The sequence below is a fragment of the Chrysochloris asiatica genome, unplaced genomic scaffold, assembly GCF_000296735.1.
Source record: "Chrysochloris asiatica unplaced genomic scaffold, ChrAsi1.0 scaffold00012, whole genome shotgun sequence".
NCBI classification, from domain to species: Eukaryota; Metazoa; Chordata; class Mammalia; order Afrosoricida; family Chrysochloridae; genus Chrysochloris; species Chrysochloris asiatica.
This window is the reverse complement of record NW_006408530.1, coordinates 29,762,682-29,775,707: the sequence shown is the minus strand read 5'-3', so window position 1 is coordinate 29,775,707 and position 13,026 is coordinate 29,762,682. Positions and strand designations below refer to the sequence as shown.

Here is a 13,026-nt window from a genome sequence, read left to right as displayed (position 1 = left end):
TACAGCCAATTAGAGGAGAGAGCATACACTTTTGATCCTCCTTCTTTCCAGCTTTTTCATGACTTAAATATGTTTTTAGCTATTTTAGATGCATGTGTCTGACTAATAAGAATGGACAAAGTCGTTTCCAATACTCTGGTGATTTCATGTCCTAAAGTGGTGTCTTCTCAGTAGACAGCTGATCCTACTAGTAAGTTACTTTATTAACTTTAGAAATAATAGCACTAAATCAACTACCCTAAAGCATAACTCATAATTTTTTAACAAAAGCCCTTCTAACATTGAATTGACTTAGATCTGTCATTGTACAGAAAGCCAGCTCATTTGGTTTCCCAGTAGGTTATTTTTCAACTAATTTGCTTTGTAGAACTCACTTGGAGGTTATATTGTGTTATGGGGCAATACGTAGATTTTAAAACTACCTCAATGGAATAATTCACAAATGACATAGTTTTAAAAAAATATCCACACTGAAATCTTTATATCAAATCTCAATTATAAATACTATGGGGCAGTATCAGTTCTTCTATGATCTTCCTTATTCATTGTCCAGCTTTCGTATCCATATGAGGTTATTGAAAATACCATGGCTTGGGTCAGGCACACCTTAGTCCTCAAGCTGACATCCTTGCTCTTTCAACACTTTAAAAACTTCCTGTGCAACAGATATCAGCAATGATATCCCTCATTACACGGCCTCTTCTGAATCCAGCTTGAACCTCTGGAAGCTCTCTGTCAATGTATGATTGTAGCTGTTTCTGTATTACCTTTAGCAAAACTTTACTCGCTTGAGCTATCAAAGAGATTGTCTGATGATTTCTGCATTCCGTTGGGTCACCTCTCTTTGGGATGGGCACAAATATGGATCTCTTCCAATCAGTCGGCCAGATAGTTGTCTTCCAAATTTCTTGGCAGAGATGAGTGAGTGCCTCTTATGCCGCCTCACTTTCTTGAAAGATTTCAATTTTTATTCCATCAATTCCTGGTGCCTTGTTCTTTGCCAATTCTTTCAATGCACTTTGGACTTCCTCCCTGAGTATCATTGGCTCTTGTTCATATGTTAGCTCTTGAAATGGTTGAACATTAACCATTTCCTTTTGGTACAATGATTCTGTGTATTCCTTCCATCTTCTCTTGATGCATTCTGCATCATTCAATAATTTGCCCAGAGAATCTTTCAGTAACAAAAGTCGAGGCTTGAATTTTTTCTTTAGTTCCCCCAGCTTGAGAAATGCTGACCGTGTTCTTCCATTTTGGTTTTCCAACTCTAAATCTTTGCATGTTTTATTATAGTATTTGGCTTTATCTTCTCGAGCTGATCTTTGAAATTTTCTGTTCAGCTCTTGGACCTCTTCAGTTCTTCTATTTCCTTTAGCTTCTCTATGCTGGAGAGCAAGTTTCAGAGTCTCCTCTGACATCCATTTGAGTTGTGGTGTTGGAGGAGAATATTAAAGTGCCATGGACTGCCAAAAGAACCAATAGATCTGTTTTGGAAGAAGTGCAGCCAGAGTGCTCCTTGGAGGCCAGGATGGCTGAGCTTCGTCTCTCATACTTTGGACATATTGTCGGGAGGGAACAGTTGCTAGAGAAAGATGTCATGCTGGGTACGATGGAGGGTCAGAGAAAAAGAGTAAGACCCCCAATGAGATGGATCAATCTGGTGGCATAATTGATGGCATCAAGTGTGGCAGCGGTAGTGAGGTTGGCCCAGGATCGGACATTGTTTCGTTCTGCTGTGCATGGGGTCGCTATGAGTTGGTTCCGACTCGATGGCACCTGACAACAACAAAAGCAACAACGGGGAAGTATCCACCCACTGTTTTGTATGTGCGGGAGGAAAAGTCTTTGTTGGTTTCTGAGGAAAACAACAATTTGTCTTCAGGTATTTTCTGAGTCTATCTTTCAGCACAGGAGTCCTGGTGTGACACTACAGGATAAGCACTAGACCACAAGGTCTGTTTGAAGTGCAAGGTCGGTGGTTCAAACCCATTATCCACTCCTTAGAAATGTTATACCGGGTTGCTATGAGTTGAAGTTGAACTCAACTCAAAGGCACTTAACAACAACAATAATCTTTCAGCATAAATGGAATGACAACTGAGACCACAAGCTTTGAAAACAGTCACCATCAATCCATTTTGACTTGTAGCAACCCCATGTGTGCCAGAATAGCTTTGTGACCCATAAGACTCTGAATTCTGATTATTTCAAAGTCATCACTTGACCTTTCCTTTTAGGTGCCTCTGGGTAGACTCAAACTTTGAATCTTTCAATAAGCAGTCTTAACAGATTACACCTCCCAGCAGTTTCACAAGAGACTTGTTGTAGTTATGTGCTGTGGAGTCAGTTCTGACTCATAGTGACCCTGTACAGGGTTTCTGAGGCTGTAAATCTTTACAGGAGCAGAAAGCCTCATCTTTCTCTGGCAGAATGGCTGGTAGTTTCGAACTGCTGATCTTAAGGTTCACAGCCCAATTCGTAACCACTATGCTACCAGAGCTCACAAGAGACTTGTTGTTGTTGTGAAGTGCCGTCGAGTTGGTTCCAACCCATAGTGACCCTGTATAGGATTTCCGAGGAGCAGCTGGTGAGCTTGAACTACTGACCTTGCAGTTCAAATGGCTTTGCAGTCTGGTGCAAGAGACTTAGATAGCCTTAAAATACCACGGTATATTCCATGCCCAGTCTTGCCTGTTTTGCTTCTTAAACCATATGAATATCTATAGTCAAGGGATTGTATGTATGAGTGTGTGTTGTATGTATGTGAAATTAGAAAATGACTGTTTAATTGTGCCATGGGTAAAAGTGCCCCAGAGAGGTACTATATATCAGATACATGCATGAAAGCTGACATTCCAGTACTTCAGACTGGAATGGGGTATCCCTGTCTTACATAAACCCACACCTAAGGAGTCCTGTGTGGCGCTATGTGTTAATGCACCAGACTGCAAAGCCATTTGAACTGCAAGGCTGGTGGTTCAAGCTCACCAGCTGCTCCTTGGGAACCTTATGCAGGGTCGCTATGGGTTGGAATCAACTTGATGGTACTTGACAACAACAACAAAACCGTGATCTTATACTTATTGGCACACACATATGCTTGTGGTTGTACTCTGTTCTCAGCCATACTTTGGGGGTCTCCTCTGTAGCTCTCCACACTGCCATCTCTGAATGTCATCCATTCTCTCACTTGGAGTATCAGAGTAATGGGTATAGAATTTGCTACCTACCTTTGGGTGTCTGAACATTTGTGTGTACAGAACCCTGCTTGTGCCTGGCCTGCTGCTGCTCACTGGGGCCCTGGAAAAGGTCTTGTGGCCAAGAACAGTTACGGTTGTGGAATAATCTTAACCTGAAAATATTTTAAATTAAGGAAGGTGTACCTTTTTCAGATCTGGTGCAACATAAATGCCACATGAATTAACAATCGCCTTAGAATCCACTATAATTTTGGCATCTTTCCACGTTGCTCAACCTTTATAAAAAACACAGCTGTGATGAATCATTCTTGGATGTTTGCTACAAAGAGATGTGGCCAGTTCATTTTTTCTAGGTTGGAGGTTTTACAACTCTGTCTAAGATCAACTGTTATGGGGTGATCAAACAAGTGGGTCCTAACCTGCTTCAGCCAGAGCGCTCATTTTTACAGGGTTCTGCAATAAGAGAAACTTGAAGAAAAGGTTTTGATGACTACTAAGCAGTATGAACGCCTCTTTTCCAAGTATTCTTTTAGTCTCTGGTTCAAGTTAGGGCACCACAGTGCAGTGTACTTGAACTTTATTGCTTGACTCCTTATAGAATCATTTGTTACTGATTTATACTCTGCCACTGTACCCTTGGAATGTTTTAGGAGTGCCACGAGACTCCACTGTGTACAACTTGCCTTTGTCTGTTTTACAATGAAAGGACACTATTCAGAACATTGCTCAGCACATCATATGTATTTATGAGCACTCCTGGGGTGAATTCTATCAGTCCTTGGCAACAGGGCGATAGCTTCTTCTTAAAAAAAAAAAAAAAAGTAAACTTTAATCTTACGTACATGATGGATTCCTGATGTGGCGCTGTAGGATCAGCACCAGACTGCTAACTACAAGGTTGGTGGTTCAAACTCACCAGCCGCTCCATGGAAGCCCTGTACAGGGTCTCTATGAGTCTTAACCGAGTCAGTAGTACTTAGCGACAACAGCAATGAAAGTACATGATGACCATAGATTTCCCCACCCTTTGGTCACTAGAAAGCTCACATTTAACAGCGTTGTGGTTATATTCTTAGAGAATTCATTCTTTTCTCAATCCATTTACCTCCTATAACTATGTAATTTTATACCTTACCTAGTATATATGTCTCAGTATGTTATCTCAGTTCTCCTTAACTCTAGGTGAAAATTTCATATTATCTTCTGGAAAACATTCTGGGTAGGCATATCAAACAATATATTATAAAGTAAAAATGAAAAGAAAAAAAAAAAAAGTCTTCATTCTCGAACCTGTCCCTCTTACCGGTCCATTTGCTCAGTCATCTAGGTTTGCACGCTTGCTGGCATTTATAACTTCTCAATGCTAACACATGTGGTTGTTCACCAGGTCCTTTGAATCAGGCTTCTGCACTTACTTCTGTCCTTTCTCACTGCTAGTGCACTAGTGAAGTGCTGGTGTGGCGCTGTAGGATAAGCACTGAACTGCTGCTGATAACTGCAAGGTTGCTGGTTCAAACCCACCAATCACTCTTGGGAAACCCTTCTTAGGGTATGAGTTGGAGTGAGCTGGATGGTACTTAACAACAACAACAACAATTACACTAGTCCATGTGCATCTTAGTACTTTCCTCCACTGTGTGACTGGTTTCCTAATTGGCCTCAGTTTTTCTAGCATTTGTTGTTGTTGTTAAGTGACATCAAGTCGGTTCACCAGCAATCCATTAGGGAGCTTCTGGTGTGGTGCTGTAGGATTAGCACAGGACTTTGAAACACAAGGTGGGCAGTTTAAACCCACAAGCCACTCCTTGGAAACCTTATACAGGGTCACAGTGAGTTACAACCAACTTGACAGCACTTAACAACAACAATAATCCGTTAGGTTGGAAGTACTGTGGCTTCTTACCATAACCCCTGGACTGTAAGCCATAAGGGTCCCTCACCATAGAAGTAAGACAGAAAGAATTGTCTCCTTCTTAATCTTTCTATCCCACTTTTTAAACATTACTGTTATAACATTCCTTTGCTAGAAAAGTAAGCAAAATAGTATTGCACTAAATCATAGAAACCTTTATTAAACAAATATATAAAAATATGAACCTACTGTTTCTTGACATATCCTTCACCTAGGGCCATGCACTTTTGAGGGTGACATTTATATTTCTCTAACCCTTCCTGGAAGAAATCTGCCTCTTCGATTTACACATCAAAACTGCAGTTTGGGCATCCTTGAGGGATTCAAATTGTATCACTTTTCAATGTTCTTTGACTTTGGGGAACAAAAAAGTGTCTGAAGGGGCAAAATTAGAATTGCAGGATGCATAGAGTCAGGTGTCCAAATGAAATAATCGTAGGATAGCCTTTGTTCCCCTTGGAGAATGTCGTTAAGTGCTACTGAGTTGGTTCTGACTTACAGCAACTTATAGCTGAGGAAAGGCTGGTGGGTTTGAACTGATGACTTGTGTTTAGTAGTCTAGTGCTTGTCCTACAGCACCACACCAGAATGCCCTCCTTGGCAAATAAGCAGGTGCATTGTCATGATGGAAAGCAATTCCTTGGCTTAACTTTCCTGGCCTTTTTCTCACCAGCACAGTTTTCCATTTTCTTAATGAGCCTCTGTAATTAATGATCCTGTGTTCCATCTATCAAGATTACACCTTGTTGTTGTTAAGTCCCGTGGAGTTGGGTCTGACTCAGAACAACCCAACTATGGATTTCTGAAGCTTTAAATCTTTGCAGGAGCAAAAAGCCTCATCTTTTTCATGCAGAGTGGCTAGTGGGTTCCCAGTCCAGTGATTATCCTACAGAGCAACAGCACTTCCCAAATTACCCCTTGGGAATCCCAAACAACAGTCAACATAACCTTCGGAGCTGACTTCTCTGCTTTGAATTGAACAGGCCCAGAAAATTCCCTAAGAAGCCATTGCTTGATCTGGGTCTTTTTTTGAAAGTACGCTAATGAATGAAGACAAGTGTATTACTGAAAGAGCCTGTCTGAAACAATCCACAGAATGTAGAGACCTGTAAAACTCTACAGGCTTTTTTTGGAGTAGACTCATGCATGAATGAACTGGAATCTTAGTAGCAATACTTTTACATTTATCCTCGCTTTTTGAACTTTATGACTATATGTATGTTTCTCCCTCCCCCCAACTTGTGAGCTCCTCAAGAAGTTTGGCTGAGTGGTTGAGTCAGCCTTTGACTCAAAGAGACACAACATAAAACAGAACACAAAGCTGCCAGTTTCACGCCATCCCCATAATTTTTTTATGATTGGACCATTGTGACTCACAGGGTTTTTAATTGGCTGATAGAAGTAGAGAGCTGGGCCTTTCTTCTAGACTGTCCTAGTCTGAAAGCACAGCTGAAACCTATTTAACATCAGAGTAACAGGCGAACTTCCACTGAGAGCTGCTGAGTGGGGGCACATGAGTTGCACTGGCTGTAAATTGAACTTAGGTTTTCTTCATGGAGGTAAGAATTCTACTGTGCCACTAATGCCCTTGGCTTAGTAGAATGAGAGACCATGTCAGATATTTGTCAATCCTATGTGCAAAAATGAAAATGAATGGATTCAGTCCATAGAACCGAAGATAATTTCACTTGCTGAGGACAGGAAACACCATTGAGGAGACGGACTGACACAGTGACTGCAACAATGGGGCCAAATATAACAGTTATTGAGGATGACACAAAATTGAGTAGTGTTTCATTCTGTTGTACGCTGGGTCACTATGGGTCAGAACCAACTGAGCAGCACCTAACTACAAAACAATAAGGATTGAAAATGTGGCTGATTAACAATGGAATTTAAGCTTCAATATTATATGTACTACAACAGTGGAAACATTTACAATACTATCATGCTAAAGGTTCTAAAAGTCAAAGTGAATTTTTATAATTTCAGTAAGGAAAAACTAATCTGATTGTTTACTTTTCTTTTAGGAATAGCGAAGTGAAGAGTCTGAAAACTCTGAAGAATGTTTCCAAACAGTAACCTGGCTGTCACTCATTGGGCATGGAGAAGTATGAAGGAGCTGATTCTATTACTTTCTCTCTTGCTGTCCCATGCAACCCATTCGGAAGGCAGAAAGGATGATCAGTTCATCTGGAAACCAGGTAGGAATGTCCTGGTGGTTCCTTTGTACTATTTTCAGTAATGAGAAGACTATTCTTTCCATTCTTGTTCTTGCAATTTGTGGAGTAGTGGGAAATTTCCAGACAGAAATAATAGACTCTTCTTTATAATAAAGCTTACATTTGATTTTTATTCCTGCATAATTGTCACCTCCATCCCTGGTGCTTGTTATCCTTCTGAATTTTCATGTTGTTGTCAATTAAAGTTATGATTTCCACAGTTACATCTGCTACTCCTTTGTCAAATATTTCACCACTGCATGGCACATTTGTAGCAAAAATGACATCAGAATTTAGCTGATATCCTCAGCTAAAAATGATTTAGACCAGATAAATATGTCTCTTTCTTTCAAGGTTCAAACTAGTTAGCTATTTATTATTAACTATTTTACAGCATTGATCCTGTATATCTAGGCTTTGGAACATGAAAAATTATTTTCACAACTTAGCTCATTAGTTGTGACTATAAAGTTACCTTAATATATTCTGTGGTACTTAACTACCTCATGTATAATCCTTCATGCATATGAAAACATTGTGTTTGAGGTTTGGAGACTTCTATATAATTAATTTTCTCTCTCAGTATTTCCTTAATTTGACTGTAGGAAAGATCTATAATATTTAATTTCAAAGCCTAATAATTTATTAACTTAAATTATGAACCTTCAAATACCTGAATCTTTGTATCACTGATGGTTTTCTTTGGTCTGGATTTTAATTTTCTTAAAATATCATAATCAGATCAATTAAAATATTTATTACTGTTTCAAAAATCCATTCTGGCAAATACATATAACTTATATACTTGATAAATATGTTAGAATTAGAAAATATAATGTCGTAGAAGATCTGTGGTCTTCAAAGAGTTTTCATTTTGGCTTCATCATCTGTAAATTAAAAAGACTGCAAACATATTGTGTCACCATGGAAATGTGGTTAAAAGTAATATTTGTAATATTTAAATGACTTTGCAAAAATGAAAGTGAATTATGCTCTAAAGTATATTAAGTGAAAATCCAAGCACTATTAGAGATACAGTCTGGAGGAAATTTAATTGCATTAAAGCTCCTGTAAATTAATTTAATTATAGGTTCTAACACTACACTAGTTCTTTCTTTTTTTTTTTTTTTCTCATGATAGTTTTAGTAGCTTTCGAAATAGTTCTAAAAGTCAACATTGCATTTCTGTGAATGGGGCTCTTTTATTTTAATCACAAAAGATTAAACATTTCATCAAATCTGAATAATCACATTTATTTGACAATATTCCTGTTTAAAGTTCTCAAGAAATGAAATTAAAGTGAGAAGTATGAAATGTGAAATACGAATGAAATGTGTTAAGAAAATATGCTTATTTTGAATCAAATTTTAAAGATCAGCCCGCTTGTCTGTAAGTAGGTCATTGGAGCAAGATGATATAGACCAGGTTTACAGTGGATGGATTCTTTGGTAACTATCAAACTTAAAGTTTCACAAGATAGAATCCTTTCTGTCACACACTGCAGTAATCAAGATGAACATCTATGCTTTCACTCTCATTCTGCTCTTCATTGCCACCCCCTTTCCTTAAAGAACCAGTAAAAAGACAATAACATATTTGCCCATGTCATTTTTAAAAAATCATAATGAATTTATTTGTATATAGACAAAAGTTTATAAAATTGAAAAACCTTAAAGGGCACATGATTAAAAGCAGAAGGTCCATAGATTCGAGTGTCCTGTGTCATGATTCCTTGATAAAGTTTCTTGCACACTTATCTGTATACATACCTATCTATACAGATCACACCAATACACACGCACATACGTATGCTGCTGCTGCTAAGTTAGAGTGCTGCCAAGAAAGAGATGGCACATTCAAAGCTTTGTAAAAGATTGCTGGGCTAGTCTGTGGGGAGTCTTACTACTTCTAGGAGTGGCGCTGTAGGATATGCATTGGACTGACAACCGATAGGTCTCTGGTTCTAACCTGCCAGCAGCACCTCGGAAACCCTATACAGGGTTGCTCTGAATTAGAACTGACTCGAAGGCACAGACCACAACAATGGCCCTGCGGCAGCAGCCCCTGGGTAGCACAAACAGCTAAGAGCTAGATTATTAACCAAAATTTTGGCAGTTTGAATCCATCTAGATATATCTCAAAGGAAAGACTTGTCAAGCTGCTTCCAATCGGCCACAGCCTTGAAAAGCCCTGTGGAGAGCTTTACTTCTGCTTGGTTTTCAGTGACAACTGATGTGTTTCTTTTGTTTTGTTTTTAGGTCTGTACCCATTATTGCTGGTAGAGTCCAGCTCATGGTGAACACAGGTGTTTCTGAGTAGAACTGTGGTTCACAGGGCTTGCTTTCTTTTTCTTCTTCTTTGCTCGTTTTCTTAAGCCTTTTATTGTGATTTGGGTAAAAGTTTACAGAGAAAATTGATTTTCCATTGAACAATTCATCCGCATTGATTGCAGTCTCCACAATGTAACAGCATCCTCCCCACTATGTCCCTGTGTTGACTATTTCCTTTTGTCCTTTTTTCCTCTTCCTTCCTGCCTTCTGAGCTTTATCCCTGGGCAAATGCTTCCCTTTTAGTATTGTATGGTTGATTGCACTAAGGTGTACATACTCCCTGGTGTTATTGTTCACCATATAACCCTGTCTGTGGCACTATAGAATGAACACTGGACTGTTAATCAAAAGGTCGACAGTTCAAACCACCAGCTGCCCCTTGGAAATCCTAGACAGAGTGGCTGTCAGTCAGGACTTAACAACAATCTTTGGCTGAAAGCTGAGCCACAGGCATGAGTTTAGTTTCAGACTTGGAGGATGTCTGAGGTTCATCGTCTTCAGCATTTCACCATTCTCTGTCAGACTCATAAGCCTGCCTTTTATTTTGAGTTTTATTCCACATTTTTCTCTCACTCCTATTGTGATTCCTTCAGAGCAGTCAGCAGTGGTAATTGGGCACTGTCTAATTCTTCTAGTTTGAGAGTTCTCAAGACTGGGGTTCACTTGTTTTCAATTGCTAATTTTTTCAGAAATAGATCAGCAAGCTTTTATTCCAAGATGCCTTTTTGTGAGCTTGAACGTCTACCTTTTCAGTTAGTAGCTGGGTGTATTAATCATTTGCATCACCCTTGGGGTCCTTTAAATGTGTAGGGCAAGGAGTGACTTCTAAAATCTGCAGAGACAACTTTATGGAGAGGGTATCTGACAGATATAATGGCCTTCAGAGGTGTGCAGTTAGCTACAGTAACAAGGAAGAAGGTTTCTATGGGAATGAATGGCACACTTCACTCTTTCCTGCCCTGAACTTCCCTGACTGAATCTCACCAGAACTCAATGATTGGCTTCTGAATGATATAGTTAATAGGTCAGCCTTGTGGGCAGGGAGCAAGGTAGAATGGTGGTGACTGATGAATCTGAAGAAATCTAATTTATTATACAGTATATGTGTGTACATATTGATTTATGCAACTGGAATCATACTTTACATCTTTTTATGCTGCTCACTTTTTAAAATTTAATTTAGCATTACACGTTGTGTATGTAGACCTCATATTAGAATGGTTGCATAGTATTCTTTTGTGTTTTATTATAATAATTTAAGCAGATTCCTATTGATTTATGCTTTCTTTCATTATTGCTTAGAATTTACGTGGTATGTAGTTGTTTTGCTATTTTTATACATAATGCTGGCAAGAATGCAGCATCACTTTAAGTAATAAATTGATCTGAGGAGTCCTAACGTTGGTTCAATTCTGGGTCAGCATCTTCAAAGACAACCACAAATCTTAAGAATCTGTCACATAGTTATGGATGCATTTAAAAAATGTAATTAAGATTATTATTATTTACTGTATTGCAATTGAAATTGGCTGTACTTTTGGAGAATGCTTTCAAATCTAAGAACTCAGTTTCTGTGTAATCTGAAATTTGAACAGATTTCTGTGATGTCTAGAAAAATATACTTCCTCGCCCCCAGAAACCTAGAAACCATTCCCTGAGTTTAGATGGCAGTGCCAACAACACAAAACATTTGTTTCCCTGCTTTTCTATAAGTATTTTTTTCCTTTCCTGAGTCAGTGGGTTAAGTTTTAATCTACTTCATTCAAATTAGAGGCATTTTTCTAGGTGAGTCTTAGCTTTGAGGAAACAATGATATCTTAGTTATTTGGGGTTGCTGTAGCAGAAATATCACAAATGGGTGATTTTAACAAACAGAAATGTATTCTTTTGCAGTTTAGGAAACTAGAGGTCAGAATTCAGCGCATCAACTGTAGGGGAAGGCTTTCTTTCTCTGACAGCTCTCAGGAAAAGTCCTTGTCTCCTTTCAACATCTATTGGCCCAGTGTTCCTTGGAAATCTCCATGCGTTTTTTGGGGGGTGGGGTAGGGGATTGGTGTGGTATATGACCTTTATTGAGCTTATCCATCAGAGTGGAAATAATGTCTGTACAAAACCAAATGTTTGTTACTATAACTTGTGCATTACAATTAAAATCCAAACAGTTTTTTTAAAAGTGTCAACTATGTGGAGCGATGGAGCAGCTGGGGACTTTAGATCCAGAGAGAGAGAGTAACTGTGTGCTGAAGACTGGGGTGGGGGGTGGGGGGTAGTGTAGAGGGCAGGCTTGCAGGGTATACCCTTTGGTTGGTTGATGATGATTGGAGGGGATTGTAACCATGGCAATGAAACAATATATGACAGAATGAATGTAAAACTAATGTTCTCCCATGTAAACTATCATATAATTCACAATAAAACATTAAAAAAAAAAGTCAACTCAATCAAAACCTACTACTTCAGATTCAATAGCTTCTTTGAAGCCACAAGTAACACTTAAATATGGTTAAGACTGGAATGTAGAAATCTGGTTGGTTGGAAAGCTTAATTAAACTTCCAACGTGCTCAAATAGAAATACAAAAAGCAAAATTGTGTTTTTTTTCACAGAGATACAGTCCACTGGAATCACCAACACTGGTGATTTAGAGTCCTGAGCTAATAAGGAATCCAGGCATCCTTTAGACAGTCTTCTGTTGCCCTTTCTTCCCAATCAGAGATTTGTGGATGTGTGGGATGACACCACCACCAGCAACTGTAGCCTTGATAAGGGAGTCCAACTCTTCATCTCCTTGAATAGCAAGTTGCAAGTGACAAAGGTAATATGCTTTGCCTTTAAGTCATTTGATGCATTTCCTGCCAAGTCAAGAACCTCTGCTGTTAGGTACTCCAGGATGGCTGTGGTGTACATAGCTGCAGTCCCGCCCACACGCCCGTGGCTGGTCATCCTAGATTTCAGGTGCTGGCTGGCTTTCTGTGAACCGGAAACCTCCTTTGTCTTGGCCTTTCTGGAGTCCTTCCCTGCCTTACTGCCAGCCATTTTGAATTCCACTGAAGCTCAAACAAGCACTGCCATTCAAACTGCCTCCATGCATCTTGCTATCAATCTTCTCCTGAGTCTAGGAGGGCCTTAGCTCAGGAGCCCCAGGTTCAAAGGACACTCTCTGCTCTAGGCTTTTCTTCCTAAGTAGAAGTCTGCTCCCTCTTTCTCTGGCTGCTTCTCTTTTTATTCTTATAAAAGGTTGTGAATGCCACATCCCAGGAAACTCCTCTTTGATTAGATCAGGGCTGTGACTGGAGAAAGGGATTTACATTCCACCCTAATCCCCTTACAACTGATTGACTGGTCACTTCTGATCCCATCATG

At 39.3% G+C, this 13,026-nt stretch overlaps 1 pseudogene; it reads right to left on the bottom strand.

Moving 5' to 3' along the window:
* Positions 1–12,340: 12,340 nt before the first annotated feature.
* On the bottom strand, positions 12,341–12,699 carry LOC102826059 (annotated as a pseudogene).
* Positions 12,700–13,026: the final 327 nt, after the last annotated feature.